Genomic DNA, 17,724 nt, shown 5'->3' with positions numbered 1-17,724 from the left:
TGTGCTTAGTGAAGATTATGAAAGCAAGCCTTTGTAAATGTTTCCCCATTTTGACTGAGTGGAATTTGTGAAGTTCGCTTGTGAATTTTGATAAGTTCCTTTTGGAACCCAGTTATATACAGTCAACATAGAAATCAATTAGATAAATATTTTGACAATAGATATATGAAGAAAATAGACAAAAACAAAATATCGTCAGTCATGATTTAGTATTACATGGAAACATGAATGTGAATAAACGACATACATTTAAAATACTGGCTATGACTCTCAAGGGGGAGGGGGTACGGGCCGGATGTGCCCCCCCCCCTTGGATTCACCACTGCCCTCTAGAATATCCTGTATGTATATGTATATATTTTTCAGCGTCGGTTTAGATGGAAGAGAAAAATACAAGAGACAATATAGAACACTAAAACAGATTTTGCGATCATGATAATTTCCCTTTGAGGTTTGCCTCTAAGCGTGTGTTTTATAAGCGAGAATAATGCAATATGTATTGATTCAATTATCAACCTCTGAAATTGAAACAGATGCCCAAATATTGATATTCTTTAAGCACTGCAGGGAACAACAGATCTCACTATCATATGAATAAAGTGAGGTGTCAGAGCAGAGCTCCACCCAAAAATCATTGATTACGAGGATGGCGGTAGTATTATGGCCCTATATCTCAAAAAAGGGAGAATCGCAGTCGCGACCGGACGGATTCTACAACAGACAATCTATTGTCAAAATCCCTTAAAGGTCAAGTCCACCCCAGAAAAGCGTTTATTTGAATAAACATAGAAAAATCAAACTAGCATAATGCTGAAAATTTCATCAAATTCGGATGTAAAATAAGAAAGTTAGGGTATTTTAAAGTTTCGCTTATTTTTCACAATACAGTGATATGCACAACTCAGTGACATGCAAATGAGTCAGTCGATGATGTCCATCACTCACTATTTCTTTTGTTTTTTGTTTGAATTATACAATATTTAATTTTTTACAGATTTGACAATATGCACCAACTTGACTGAACCATATAGTATCAAACAATGCTAATTCCACATGTTCAGGGAGGAATTAATTATTATTTCACTTGACAATGAGGAGAAAATTAGATTATTTCATATTTCATATAATGAAATACAAAAGAAATAGTGAGTGGATGATGTCATCAAGCTCTTCATTTGCACACCAACCAGGATGTGCAGATAACTGTTTTGTGAAATTAAGCAAAACTTTAAAATGTCATAACTTTCTTATTTTACATCCGATTTTGATGAAATTTTCAGTGTTTTGCTTGTTGGATTTTTGTCTTTTTTATTCAAATCAACTTTTTGTTGGGGTGGACTGGTCCTTTAATGATGAGTTCGTCGAAAATCGGTGAATCAAAATAGCAGTTCAGTCCTTGGGAGCGTTTCATGAAGGGACTTGTCGGACGTTTTATCTGACAAGTCCTATTTTATCCGACAGTTACCGTAGGAACTGTGCTTCTCAGCCAATGAAAATCAAGGAAAGTTGTCAGATCTGACAATTTAACGGACAAAAATGCTGATGAAACACTCCTCTGGACTCTGGACAAAAGACATATTCGCAATTTTCCATCAGCTCAGAATTTTACGACCACCAGCTGTCCCGTTTCACCAATTTTCGACAAAGAGCTCTTAGCTGTTCATTGTGATTTGACGAGCATTTTCGATAGATATTCCCTGTTGTAGAATCCGTCCCCGTCGCGTTTGCTCATGATACCGAGGCAAAACATGCATATCCTGCTTTAAAAAAATAGATAAAGAAGCATCGTTGTTGTACATGTTCATTGCAGTACTAAAATAATTTTATATGAAGGTAAAACATCTGCAATGTCAAAATAATGAAGTTCTGAAGTATTTTGTTTGTTTTGTCGCCCGTTTACGATTTTTTTCTCCTACCTACCAACTTTTCTCTCCGGCGTCAAAATATCGAAAAGCTTTAACATAATTGACAACGGCCCATGTAACCATGGTAACTGGGATAATCCTTGTGCATACAATCACGGCAAGGTTTGGAGTTCGAATATGAACCAAACAATATGAAAAAGTTATCTCTTTTTGATAAAATTTGAGGCGAGACTTTGAACAAAATAAAAGTAGCTTTGGTTACAATCGTGCTTACAAAAAGAGAATAGAATGTCCTGGTTTTGGGTCTAAATCTCAAAATATTGGCGGACGGCCTGGCCCGGCATTTACCATTTTCTTGCCAGACCGTCGATCCACTCCCTCGAGTAAAGCAGGTAGGCCTAACTCCTTGCTCATCAAGTCTATCGCTTTTTCATTCATCAGTGTTAGCAAGTATGAAATAATCTAGAACCGCGCCTGTTGAGTTCCCTTTAAAAAATTTAGCTTGACTAGTAAACCATATCGAGTTTAGGTGGTTACCATGTGAACCCTTTGCGAGAAAGAGGCAATGCAACAAAATAATGCCGTATTCACAAATGTACATTATTACACTCACGAAAGACTGGTTACACTGTTAGAAACTAGAATTGCGTTCCAGCTTCACCACTGGTTTTGTAAACCTCGACGTCGCCCTTGCAAATTTTTGATAATGATAATAATAATAATAATAATAAAAATAATAATGATAAAATAATAATGATAATTTTTATTGATAAAATTATTGATATTATTTATGGTAGTACTAGGCCTAATAGTATTATTAGGAGTAGTTGCATTGATAAAAAAGAATTTTCCTCACCTCTCACCTCTGCGCCATTATATGAAGTGTTATAGCGCCACCTTGTGACGCTAGCTAGCTTGTTCGTTACCAATAGATTATTCCTCGCCCCTTATCGGCGCCGTGTTGTAAAGACAATGTTTCCTCATTAAATGGTAGGCCCAAATGTAATTATTGTGATCGTTGTGTCTTCTTTACTGTCGTGGTGGCAGCTGGATTGAATCCCTGTCATTCATACATAACATGTGCAGTAAAATGGCCACTGCTAAAACTGGCAAACGGTCGGTCGGGAATGACATATCCCGTGATAGGTAATTGCTTTGGTGAATTGTTCTTTCCCACGGCTAATACAGTCCCACACATAGCCCATTATGTTGGCTTACCCGCGGTACTATTACCGTTACTGCCAACCTCGTCCCCAGGCCCGAGTGAATGGCCACCCTTCCCACGCCCGAGAGAGAGGCACAACCCTCAATAATTTCCTCCATCAGAGTGGACTTGATATAGGTCCGACTCCTAGTCTAGGATCTAACATAGAAATAGAATTTAGTTATCCTCAAAGACAAAGTGACGAATGCAAAACTGACACTAATTTCAATCAAAATGAGTTTGAGAGAGAGAGCAATGATCATGCAGATAATTATCATTTTAATGACGTGAATCAAGAATGTGATGATGAAGATGATCTGTGTACTAGTTATTTTGATTACAAGAATCATGGTGAAGGTACTGTTAGTTATTGTAATGATAATGTAGACTCACAAGGATGTGTTGAAGGATATGAATTTTATGAATCTGCTAGTTATTTTGATAACGGTAATCAAGAGGATAGTGACATTGATGAGAGTTGTGTTGATTACTGTAATAATGTAGACTTGCAGGAATATAATGAAGAAGGATATGACATGAGTAATTATGATATTAGTAATCAAGATAACAGTGATGAGAGTGTCGGTTATCGCAAAGATAACATAGACTCGCAGGAATGTTATGATGAAGGAGATGAGTACATGTGGGATAGGGTTCAACCCCATTCTCTCTCCCATATATCACAACATACACAATCAACATGCCAAACACAGACTTATGCCACTAGTAGTAGTTCTGCCCATTCGCAACATGAAGGTATAGATAACACAGTTAGGTGTCCGCTTTGCTCTAGCGCAAGGGGTAACGCTTCGTACCAACACCATATCAGTGTTTGCCCCTTCTTGCCTTTAGAAGATAGACTGTGTGTTATACAAGCCCGTCGTGTCGCGAAAATCCTTGGTCATGACAATATCCTTGACATAGACTTACATGACCTCGACGTCGGTTATCGTGATGCTGATCGTGACTTCTCAGATGATAAGTTGTCTGTCGTTGATGACGATATTCTTACTGCTGGATGCTACTCGTACTCCTCCGCATCGTCTTCAGACATTGATGATAGGCCTAGGACTCTTGGTTGTGCTGATGACTTGTCAGAGATAGACGAGTCGCCTAATTATTTGGGAGACACTCAAGGCTGCAGTGGTAACTCGCCAGGGTCAGGTGAGCTCCACGGGATCAATTATTTGCCACTGTCTTCAAATGTGGCCAGTTCCTCTGGGGTGCCCAATCGGGCCAACATGACTCCTCAGGCCGAGTTTTCTTCTGGAAATGGGAAAGTCCTGGTTTCCTTTATCAGTGGTGCCACTAGGAATCTTATACGATACTCCACCGTCTGCAGACTTGGCGGCAGAGTCATATCTGCCAAAGACCACACTAATGGTGCTTCATTAGGTATTGTTGGTGAAACTTCCCTTGTCTTCACGACTGGTAGTAGCCAGTTTCTCTTCATTGGAACTGTTGTTGACTCACTCGGTGTAGAGGTACAAGCAGGCATACCATTTTTAGAGATGCATGATGTTATGATAAGACCTGCCAAACGTCTGATTTGCCTCGGTAATGGACCTGCTCTTACATATGGCCCATCCATGCCAAATTGTATGCTACGATCTCATACCGACGGTGAGATTGCGCCAGCACGCGAGCGCGACGTGTTTTCGATCGGCTCCGTAACCATGGCAACCAATATAAGACTCCAACCATCTCAGTCTCACTCATCGGCCCCGACACCTGATCAGCTTACGGCTTATGCAGACTTGGAGGATCGTCGTTATCTTGGAGGATCCGAACACATCACCTCCAACCCTCGGCTCTCCGAGAATGTCATTTTGTCCCCCTCTTCCAAGTCGGCTACTGTACCATCCATGCCTGAACTGCAGCCAGACATTCGCAATAATGTGTCATCCTCCGGTGTGGGTGCCCAGTCCACTGTATCATCTTCGGCAGTCACACCTATTATATGCCCAAAGCATGATAGCCCGGACATTGACCATCTTGACCCTACCAGATCTGACATGTTCACTACTCAGGGCACAAGTTTGAGTATATCTAGTGAGGATCCTTGTTCCTACTTTGAACGTGATAATCGGCCTAGACCTTCCGATTGCTTAGTGCAATACCCCACTGTTCTCGACACAATGTCTTCAGTTCACCGGACCCAGATTGCAGGTACTGCTAGCTCAGTCATCCCTGCCCACAGGAGCTATCAGGGTCCTTCTCACCAAGCTCTCGCTGACCCCATGTCGACAACGGTTGTAGACAAACTCAAAAGGACTTTGTCACTATCACGTGTGGCGAAAGTTGATGACCAATACTGTTGCCCCCAGTCTAAGAAGATGGACGTACCTCCTAGCTGCCCTGTAGGTGCCCAGATTGTTCAAGGTGTTATCTCCTCTACAGTTCATGTGGGGCACACTCATCGCCATGACAATAGACGAGCTACACCACCACCTGGTCGCCCCCCAGATGTCATGTCATGTGTCCATGCTATCACTGCGCACATACATCTGTCCTGGCAATGCCATTCTTACGTCGCAAGAATATGGCCTCGTCCTGGTCGCCCCCCAAGGTGCGTTTAGTATTACTCAGTACTGTACCCTATGATCTCGATGATGACGATTGGCATTCCTATGATGATATCACGATGAGCTCTGTTTACCATAGCTTTTGCATTCCGGACTTGATATAATACGTCAATATGTTTCTTTCCTCTTTTTAATCATGTCATTTTTCTGCTCTTTTGTTATAATAATATGATTTTTACATGATTTTGAATTATATTGATGCATGTCCTTTTTACAGCACCTATGTGGGATTGTGAGTTATTACAATGTCATGTGATCTTTGTATTTTTTTTAATTAGTTATTTTTAGGTTGGTGCAGATTACTGTTAATTATTGGACTGATGTTTATTCCCTTTTTTATACACTTTCTTTTTATTTCATTTGAATGTCACTGTTTTGCTGCTTGCAGTTTACATGAGTATTTTTGTTTTTTAATTTGTAAATAAATAAAACAAAAAGGAAAAACTAGCTAAAATATGTGGGTTGTTTATAATTGGGACAATTACCTATTGTGTGAGTTATTGCCATGCAAAGGGCATTTGTTTACTTTTGTCCTAAAGTGTGGTTTTAGTTATTTGTCGTCATGATGATGATAGCTGATATTTGCTGTTTGATTGCTATGCTTATCCAGATGATTTATTAATAGCATTGATTTGAATGATGTGTCATGAATTATTGTTTCAACCCGCAATTTGCTTTTGTAAATTGGCAATATTTTTATCATCATTCACTTATTACTTTTTCCTCTGTTTATAATTAATTGAACTACTATTATGTTGAAGATGTTTTATTACGCTTTGCATATATTACCATGTGAAATTATTATATTCAGGTTTTTTTGTCCTAACCGTTGTTTGCCTTTTTAATATGAGAAGGGTCATATTTTCTTTATAGTCATACACTTTTTTACATCTCATTACATCCGGTAGTTTCCCACTTTGGTTATTTGACTTCATTTTGTATTTTAGCTAAAGTATGTCAATACAGCCAGTGTATATTTTCTAATACATGTACAGTGCTTACTATAATACCTTTTTTCTGGATGTACCATATCGTATTAAGAAGTCAAAATTTCGTATATAACATTTTCTTCTTAGCTTTTTTTCAGAGCAGTGATTGGGATGGGGGTCGTTGTATGCATTAATTTTTAAAGTTTTAATATGTGTTGTTACTATGTACCTTACTTGTGACTACCTTTTTATTCATGGGACATTGATATCTAGTTGAATTTGCTATGTATTCCTTTTAATCTAAGAGAAAAGTTTGTAGTAGTGTAATAACTAGAACAGTGTGGAAATATAGTTTTTATTAGTAGGCCTACATAGTGTAGTTGTATAAATAGCATTGTGTGTTTGTTTATAGTTAGTTTTTTGCATGTTTTAGTTAATGTAGACGCATGTTCCAATTTGATGATGATTTAGGCTTCTCTTGCATGTTTCATTGAATGTACAATCATGTTAAAATTGTGAGGGACCTCTGTAATGGATTGTGGTTTAGGCATACTTGTGTTGCTTTGCATTTTCTTTTATTCTTACTTGATTGGTGGACTTGTTTCAAACAGGGAGATAAAGAAGGAAAGAAAGTGTCACGCCATTATATGAAGTGTTATAGCGCCACCTTGTGACGCTAGCTAGCTTGTTCGTTACCAATAGATTATTCCTCGCCCCTTATCGGCGCCGTGTTGTAAAGACAATGTTTCCTCATTAAATGGTAGGCCCAAATGTAATTATTGTGATCGTTGTGTCTTCTTTACTGTCGCTGGAGCATTAATTTCATCAACATTTTCCATTTTCATCCGACAAGTTGTCAGGTCTGACAACTTTCATTGATAATGATTGGCTAAGAGGCACTGTTACCATAGTAACTGTGGGAAAAAACTGAACTTGTCGGATAAAACGTCTGACAACCCTTACGAAAATGTCGTGTGGTATATCTGTGTGGTACCCGGCTTTACCACACGAATTACCACATGAATGTAGGTTACCACATGAACATCTGTGGTAATTTTCCATATCCTTGTGTGGTAACGTCAGCTGGTGGCTGTGGTAATTTGTTGTCTATGTGGTACTTCTGTGGTAAATCAAAATTACCACATGAATGCATGTTACCTCATATGCCATTGTGTGGTAATGTAAATTCAAATATGTGGTATTTGTGTGGTATTGTTATATTTCTGTGGTAAATCAAAATTACCACATGAATGCATGTTACCTCATGATGCCATTGTGTGGTAATGTAAATTCAAATATGTGGTATTTGTGTGGTATTGTTATATTTCTGTGGTAAATCAAAATTACCACATGAATGCATGTTACCTCATGATGCCATTGTGTGGTAATGTAAATTCAAATATGTGGTATGTGTGGTATTGTTATATTTCTGTGGTAAATCAAAATTACCACAGGAATGCATGTTACCTCATGATGCCATTGTGTGGTAATGTAAATTCAAATATGTGGTATTTGTGTATTGTATACTTCTGTGGTAAAACAAAATTACCACATGAATGCTTTACCTCATGATGCCATTGTGTGGTAACGTAAATTCAAATATGTGGTATTTGTGTGGTATTTTTATACTGCTGTGGTAAATCAAAATTACCACATATGAAAGCATGTTTCCACATTAGCCCATTGTGTGGTAATGTAAATTCAAATATGTGGTATTTTTGTGGTGTTATGCTCTGCGGTAAATCAAACTTACCGCACGAATGCAATACCACATGATGCCATTGTGTGTCAATTCAAATATGTGGTATTTGTGTGGAATTATACTGCTGTGGTAAATCAAAATTACCACATGAAAGCATGTTACGTCATAGCCCATTGTGTAGTACTGTCAATTCAAATATGTGGTATTTGTGTGTTATTACCCTTCTGTTGAAAATCAGAAATACCACACAAAAAAAGTTTTCACACCGATAACTTAGACCCCCCTCAGCTCACCCCCTATCAAAATTAAAAATTGATTCGCCGGAGGGGGGGGCAGGGTGACCAGACGTCCCGTATTTCCCGGGATTGTCCCGTATTTTGCTTCTTTGTCCCGGCGTCCCGACAAACCCTTCCCGGGACGCCTATTTGTCCCGTATTTCAGAATATTGAACAAAATATATTTAAAAGTGACGAATTTTCATTAAAATAACCAACAGATGACGAAGCAGAGACAACAATAAAATCGATAAATAAACTTTTGCAAGGTGATTTTCTTGCTAACCCAATCGAACTGGCCTCCTGCCTTTGTGTGACAGGCTAGTACTAGCAAGGCATGTAGGATCGGAGCAGATTCTCTACACCAAACACAATGAAACATGCCAAAATAATCACAAAATCGGCGGGAAATTTGTATAATTATATTATGGGTTCTCAGATTACTGATTTGGGGATGTAATCGGAGGAACAAGTTATTGAGTTTTCATAACTAGATCTAGTTGTTTCAACTTTCGTTTTGAGTCTTGTTCTATATAATGCCGCGATGTTTCATCTAATTTTTAAGTAAAAAAAGAATCACTTTGAAATTTTATTCATTTCTAAAACATTTTTTTTAAATATATTTTAAAAACACCAAATATCATTATGATTTTTGTTAGATGATTGGAATTTTTTGCTTGAAGTTTGAACTTTTCTATCCTTCTTTCTTCATCCTTCTATCCTTCCTGCTTGCCCGTTTTTGTTCCATCTATCTCTATTTCCTATTTGCCTTTCCTGATCCTTTCTCTCTCTCTGTGTTCATTTTTTTTCCTCCCTTTTTCTTACCCGTCTTCTTTATCAAATTTCCTTTTTTTATTTCCTCCATTCTTTCTTTCAACTTTTTTCTTCCCCTCCCTTCCTCTCCTTTTTATTTTAATTCTTTCTCTTCTTCCATTATGTTTTCACTCCTTCCTCACTTCATTCTTCCTCCCTCTCTTTCTTTCATTCTTTATTTTATTTTTCCTTATAATTCTTTCCCTTATTATTTCTCTCCCTCCCTTAATTCCTTCCTTCCCTCCTCCCTTACTGTTTCCTTCTTTCTTTGTTTCTTTCTTTCAAAGAATGAAGAAAACATTTTTCTTTCCTTCATTCTTTCTTTCCTCCTCCTTTTTCTTACTTTTTTCTTTCTCTCCTTTATTTTGTCTTTCACACATGTATTCTTCTTCCATTTCTTTCTTTTTCTCTCTTTCTGTATTCAATTCAAAGAATGGCGGAAACTTTTTTTCTCTTTTTTATTCTAAATTAACTTTCTTTTATTCTTTTTTTATTTTTTCCTTCATTTTCCCCTTAATTTTTTTTCTTCTCTTTTCATCTCTTTTCTTTCGCCTTTTCTTTCTTTCCTTCATTCTTTCGTTCACCCTCCCTTCCAATTTTTTAAAGTTTTTTACAGGTGTAACACTGTGTAGCCTTCTTTGTTGATCTTTTTTCGATTGTCCCTTATTTCATTTTGTGAAATCTGGTCACCCGGGGGGGGGGGGGGCGGCGACAGGCTTGCGCATGCGCACTTACCGCCAACATTTGAAAAGAATACCGTTTGCGTTGCGTTGCAGTTTATTGAGCTCGATCGAGAAGTGGGACGAAGAAGGCCGTTAATAATTCAACTACTTAAAGAATGCGGGTTAGATGTGGACGACTTCGAAGACATTTGCAGTAGGCTAAACAGTAAGTTAGATAACCATTTTCTATGATTTTCTTTTCGTAGTTTGTTAAATGCCCCGGCTTGCAACTAGCTAAAGATTTCGTCAATGAAAATGACATGACACTGGCAATCCCATCCTGTCTAACCGGGCGCTCGCCCGGCCCCGAGCGCCTGCTCGCTGCTGTGATGTGGACCACTGGCTGGTGGTCTCAAGTCTGCACACAGTCACAGCACACCTAAACGATTTGAGTTTAGAATTAACGTGAATTTCCTGTTATTTTACAAAATCTTTCAATTGATGATGTTCCTTGTATTCTTATGAGTAAGTGTGCAAAAAGTCTCATTAAAAATTAAGAGAAATAATTGATTTTCTTGGGAAAATATCTCGGCCAGTCATGGTCATTTACTTGCATTTTGATTGAACAAAATTAAGTTAGTGGTACTGGTACGGTAGCCCGACAGCAGATCAGAATGACATGAGAAATTGAGAATGAACGAAATTAGCGGGAAAATTATGTGGAACAATTCATTTTATGATAAAAATTTCTTGATAACTATCGGGAAACGGTATCATGTAAAAATGAAAGGCTACGTCGGACCCGGGTCGCAGCGCGGACAATTCAGTTTAACATGCATTGTAGCGTATAGCATGCATGTCCAGCTCAGCTAGGCGCGCTGGCAACGCGGGCTAGTGTGGCTGCTCAGCTCAGGCTTGGCTGGCTGGCTAGCCGGCTGGAAGTGGAAATGCGCCAGTTTCTATGCATGGATATTTTTCCGGTCATCAATAAGAAGATCGTAGTTTGTTTGTTGCCGAAATGATTCTGAAACATCCTTTACTTTTGAGGATTGATGATGAATGATGCAACAATTATTTCCGATGACTTTTCCCCACTTTTTATGATTTTTTTTTGCCCGTGACGCATATAGAGCTTGTGGAATTTACGTGTGTCGCATGCGACGCGTGTTCTACACTGGCGAGAACGTTGCTGGTAGGATGGGGGTCGGGTGTCCGGACAGTTTTATCTTTTTGAAGCCTTCCTTTTATCTTTGGATTACACTAAAAATATGAATTCAATACTTGTTATCATCTTCTATTTTGTTCTTTATAATATTTCCTAATAATTTGTACTAAAAATTGATGGAACTTTGCTTTTTTTCCAAATGACTTTCTAAAATTGATCGTCCAGACACACAACCTGTCTGGACACACAACAACTGGGTAATACTAATAGTGGCCGATGTCTGCGCACTTATTCACATGATGCGAAGATTTCGATAAGAAAGCACAGTCACAGAGGCTGCATTTTGAGGACGTCACATGAAATGCCCTGGAAAGAATTCCATATGCAATTCCAATGTACCCCCCACCAACGTGATAAAAAATAAGATTGTTGAGACTTAATTCCATTCCAGTTCGTTCACTTCAGATTTTTCTATAATTTTTTTACCCTTGTTTTGGCACCTTAGTTGGGACTTGAGATCACCTCGTTTTATTTGCAGTCAAGACCTGTTCCTGCTATGCTAGCAAGAAGTGCTGATGCCGGAAGGGGTATTTTAACGATTATCAGCCAATAGTTCGCCTAGACTTGACTCACAGACCCTTGAGTAAATAAACCGATGTCTATGGACAATTACACACACTAGATACATCCATACATGCTCGAAATTTGACGGAATAAAGCCATATTTTAGTATGTATTTCCACTCCTAGTACTATCCACTACCCCATCATATATGTTCTATATTGTGCTAGATATATTATTCTGAACCTTCTTCATGTTTTTATTTTCAATTTTAGTGGGGTTGCATATGGAACTCTTGCCAATGCCCTAAATTCATTATTTTCCAACCATTTTAAGTCAGATTTTTTATGAATAGATCTGTTTATGACATTCCAGGAGAAAGAGAGGGAGACCCAAAACTACTTGTCCTGGCATCACATTTGAGGAGGAGATGAAGTCGGTGAATATGACCTAGCCCGGGGGAGTTTCCAGAAGACGGCCCAGAACCACTGGCCGCCAGGAGTGGAGGTCCTTTGTTGTTGCTCTACATGTCAGGAGGCATCGGGCAGTAGGTAAGACTAAGTACAGTAGGCTCTTTCAGGTGTAAAGTTTATTTTTTGTTTGGAGTCGTTGCGTATCTTCCATTATCAGAATCGCGCAGATTCGGATGTGCGCAATCTTAGGGCACCTTATCTGTCAATGGTCCTAACTGTACTTAGAGGACTCTGTGATGATATTTTTATCATTTTTACATTGTACAAGGGGTATTTTCATTCACGGAGCTAGACAAGTCTCTGTTGCCTGTAGAACTTGGTACACAAAGATGGATTTCCCTTTAAAAATCCACCTTTCCCACAATAATTTTGGGCAAACATTTGATTTTTCCAATTTGTAAGCCTTTTGTTATCTAAATATACAAAATTAAGGCTTAAGAAATGTTACTTTTAAGCAGGTAAACATTTCGAAGGATCACTTGCTTGCAATTCCCAAGCTATATAACACAATGACATGACCTTTAAGTCGAGAGACGTCCATATGCAAGAAAATACAGAGGGAATTGGTGCAAATGCATAGCTGATTGTGCTAGTACTAGATTCCTGGCTGACGTGTATCGGTTTGGACGTTCTAATGACAAGTTTAGAGTGTAATTTGGCGCTAATAGAGTTTCACAACGGTTGGCATGATTTCTTGGCATGATTGAGGTTAACATTTTATTTTTTTTTCTCTCTTTTGCAGCCTTGGTAGAAGCACCATCTTGATACCATCATTCAAACTCTCATCAGCTGTATCATTATAGGTGGACTAAAAGAACAATATTCATGCAGATATAATGGTGTGTACAAATTTATCCTTTGTGGAAGGTATTTTTTATAATTATTGTGTTATTTTGATTATTTACATGTGCATGAACATGAGATGCAGTTAAATAATTTTGATTTTGTAACCACTCTGATACAAAGCTTGTCTAATAATTAATGCCCTTACAAGGTTCATGCTGTTGTCAATTCAAACGTATTAGATAGGCATAAGTGAAACATCAACATCTGACATGCATTTATTATCACATCAGAATTGATCTTCGTTATGTGAAATTGGCAACTTGTAATTTCTTATTCAAACTGATGGAATTATTCCATAACCATTTAAAACACATTTAAAAAAAGCATGAATTAAAATCATGTTTAATTAAAATAAATATTTTTTTTTTAACTTTAAAATGTCCTTCCCTATACAGAGATGGTTTGGAGGTGCAGCAGATCTTGAGGGCATCAAGCCCCCCTCCCCCAACCTGACTTTACATGTTAATATTTAAAGTATAAATATGGAACAAACCCCACATTGTTTTTTAATCATTTTTTAAAAAGTTTGGAAATTGATATTGAAACCATGTAGTTTTTAATGAATATTAAATAGTTAATGCAGGAAAGGCTTTTATGTTTATCTTCTTCTGTTATTTATTGCAGATGCCTTAAGTTGAAATGGAAGGTGTCCTGAATCTGCACCCATTCATCTGGTTTCGTAACTCCTTTCATAGTGCTATTGGAACCTGCTCCCTACCAGTATAACATCAAACAGATTGGAAGAATAAAGGCCAATGGGAAGTGCCTTTTATATTTCTACTTGCCACAAAGCAGTCCATGGTTTAGCGCTATCTAAACTGGACTATTGTAATGCTCTTCGTGCTTGAATTAGGGCGATCTGGACTGACTGCATATAGTACAGAATGCTGCATCTATTGTGCCATTTGCCATACGCCAACTTCGCTGGCTGCAAGTCAAGGAAAGGATATACATGAACATCAGTGTCCGTCTCCTGATTTTCAAAGTCATTGACAGAGATCCAGATTACATGTTTTATAAGGAATCCCTTGTGCGTCATTTTCATTCTAGGCGCACTTGCCTTTTTATTTTTGTGATCATTACGCACCTACGAATTAGCTACTGGTGATGCAACTTTCTCCACTACTGCTCCAAGGCCGTGGAATTAGCTCCTTCCTCTCCTCCAGTTGTCAACAACCTTGGATCAATCCAAATACAATTTGAGAAGACCTACCATCCTGATCTTTGCTCTGTACTTACAACAATACTGTCACTGTCTGGTACTTTGAATTTTTTTAAATCTCATGCGCTTTGTATCTCGCAAAATAACGTGTTGTGTAAAAGCGAACATGCATTGAGGTCAAGTTTAAGGGTAACCATGGATATTGCCTGTTATTACTTTTTAACAAAACTGAAAAATTCATCCAAATTAGACAAGGGATAATAAAGTAATGTATGACATTCTAACCTCTGCATTATTTTGGTGAAAGAGCTCTAAGCATATATGCAAGTAGCAAGCTGATGATGTCATACTGACGTACATTGTACATGTACACGTATCCCCAACTTATTATTTTGTATATAAAATTGTGCATTTAATTTTGTTTACCAAGAATGAAACAAATCGGATTGTAAACTGTATTGATGTGACTTACCTGTATTGATTAATGCTGGAAGTTCTTTTGCTACATGGGATTGGAAGACATACTTATTACACACATGAAGTAAATTATGATTTTATCTGGTAACATGAGAACAATAAAAATGTGGGCATGATATCATAAACTTACATGTATCTACTTGCATGTGTTGATGACCAATATTTTTGTAATTATTTTTTTTTAAATTTTATCTGATTTTGATAAAATTTTCACTATTTTGCATGGTAAAAATTACTTTATTTTAGATTATGTTGAGCCCGTATCATATACAAGTACAACTTTAAAGATAAATTACCAGTTGTAGTAACAATCTTAAAATGAGTTCGAACAGAATCCAATAGAATTACCAGCAAAATATAAAAGACATGTGCCATAATTAATTATAGCTCGGGAAGAAAATGTGTAATTGCTGAGAAATGAGCAAAATAAGCATGTAATTCTATCCAATGTCAGGTATTTTTCAAATCAATCATAATACACTGTCCTGTCCCACATGTTCTTTTCTGTGTTAGTGATCATCAAAATAATTAATTTTAAGTTCAAAATTAGTGATTTTACAAAAATACAAGCTTACATTAATGTACCAGATCTAGAGATTATGTACAATATTTTGACAATTTCTCATGAAATAATTGTTTGCTGCAACTGCTGTCTTTTTAATACGTTTAAGTGATAGTGTAATACAACCACAAACTTTTCTTAAGAATTAATGTACATGTATGATTCTTTCACCCAAATTTACATGCATTGATACTGTTGACTACTTGCCAAAAGTTCCTGCCAAAAGCCTTTTTTAACGATGTACATGCTTTTATAGACGACCTGCCAAAACATTGTATTGTATTATATTCAAGGTCCAACCAAAAAGAGATGAATAAAATGTTTGAAGGAAATTGAAATTAACTTTAAAAATGATAGAGCTCTGTCAATGCGGTATTATTACAGGGTTCCCACAGTCATGGAAAATCCTGGAAAAAAAATTGGTCATGGAAAGTCAGGGATATGTGAAAAGTCATGGAATTGCATTTACCTCTTGGCTATGACAGCTTTCTAGTTTTTTATGTCTCACAACTCTCATACTCTGTGATTGTACTCTACTATTATAATTGGTGTTCATGATCATAACATGTCTGATTTTGTAAACTGTGCCAGAAAGGAATTAAGTCATGGAGAGGTCATGGAATTCTGTTTTCAAATTTCTGTGGGAACCATGAATAGGTTTGTGCACTTGACACAGTGTGCACTACAGATGAACTTTGTAATGCCATGATATAAACCAGTACAATATCTTAAAGGAAAATAAAACCCAAAATATAATACCACATGATACCATTGATAAATACAGGACAATGAAAATGAATCCACTCATATACCCCCAATCCGATGTCCCAGTATGGAGTACCACCTTTTCAAAGTTGGCATCTTCTGGTACAAAGTCTATGGATGGGGATTATTCCGTCAGCGACGAACTACATCTCTAAACGTTTGGGCATTATATATTCTATTTCATCGATAATAAATCAAATGTACAGATAAAACTCGTAAAATATTAATTAAAATTTGTTTAATATTATATGATAGGTTCAAATTACGACTTGATGAGTTTTAATGATAAAAATTACACCCTAATCTACGATTTACAAATTGGCAGCGGAAATTGGGGTGTAAATCTTATCATTAAAACTCATCAAATTGTATTTTGAACCTACCATATATTAAACAAATTTTAACTAATATTTTTATGAGTTTTATCTGTACATTTGATTTGTTATTGATAAAATAGAATATATAATGCCTAAAGGTTTAGAGATGTAGTTCGTCGCTGATGTAATAATTTCCTAACTAACCCTGCGAAAATGGCGACCTCCATCCAGAAACTTCGAACCATACTGTAAGAGGCCAACTTTGAAAAGGTGGTACTCCGTAATTGGATTAGGGTATGAGTGGATTCATGTTGATTGTCCTGTATTTATCAATAATATCATGTGGTATTATGTTTTGGGTGTTATTTTCCTTTAATTCAGATATTACATGCCAGGGTATTGTCCTAGTTTTCATTTTCTCCAAATACATATTATCATCTCTCGTCTATTTCTACTTGCCCTTCAGCCTTGAAGTAAACTTGGGATAATTATGCATTTTGTTATACGCAATTTTGAGTACAGTGCACTTTGCCGCAGCTACTTATATGATATTACCTATTGTAGACACATCCTTATGTTTTGTTCATTTTCTTAAAAACGATTAAGAGTTTAATCATTTTTGTCTTTAAGCATAAAACAGAGTAAATCAGTCCATTCTGTATGTGTGACCTGCAAAAAAACTACAATGGTCGTTAATTTGGTTTGCTGAAAAGCCAGATAACTTTTGAGGTAACTTTTTAAAGTATTTAGAAGAAATGTATCTTTTTTTAAAGTATTTATATGCACTGTAACTAATTTCTTTGATAGTTACTATTATGTTACACTGTTTGTACAGTAAAGCAGCTGTTACACAATTTTTGTCAATAGCAAATCTAAACCAGTATTGTAAATTGATGACTCTATGAGCTAAATACCAGTACTTTCTATATCACTTGTAAAATCAGTTGTTGTCTGTTCATTGAAGGTGTTGTATTTTCTTAATCTTATAAAAGTACATAGGGTCATGAACACATTCTACTGCTACCAAAATCATACCCATGATCTGTGATGTATCTAACCAGTTACCACACACATTGCAACACACCAGTTGCAACAAACATTATCATGCATCAGTTATCACACATCTAGTTACCACACACATTTTGGGTAATGACTCTGATGCATGGTATTATGTGTATTATGTACAATATGTGTGGTAACTGGTTAGTGTTTACCACACACCATTTACCACACGAATTACCTCATATTTTACCACACACCAGTTACCACATGCATTACCACACACCAGTTACGTAACTGGTGTGTGGTAGTGTATGTGGTAACGTGTGTGGTAAATCGTGTGTAGTAATGCATGTGGTAAC

The 17,724-nt window shown here is 37.0% G+C and overlaps 1 long non-coding RNA gene across 1 annotated transcript; it reads left to right on the top strand.

The window, feature by feature from the left end:
• The first annotated feature begins 10,073 nt into the window (after positions 1-10,073).
• Positions 10,074-17,303, top strand: LOC135155885 (uncharacterized). Its single transcript, XR_010294995.1, has 4 exons — positions 10,074-10,261; positions 12,137-12,312; positions 12,977-13,073; positions 13,705-17,303. It is a non-coding gene; the product is annotated as an uncharacterized LOC135155885 (long non-coding RNA).
• Positions 17,304-17,724: the final 421 nt, after the last annotated feature.

Source organism: Lytechinus pictus, chromosome 11, assembly GCF_037042905.1.
Source record: "Lytechinus pictus isolate F3 Inbred chromosome 11, Lp3.0, whole genome shotgun sequence".
NCBI lineage: Eukaryota > Metazoa > Echinodermata > Echinoidea > Temnopleuroida > Toxopneustidae > Lytechinus > Lytechinus pictus.
This window is presented reverse-complemented; position numbering and strand designations above follow the sequence as displayed.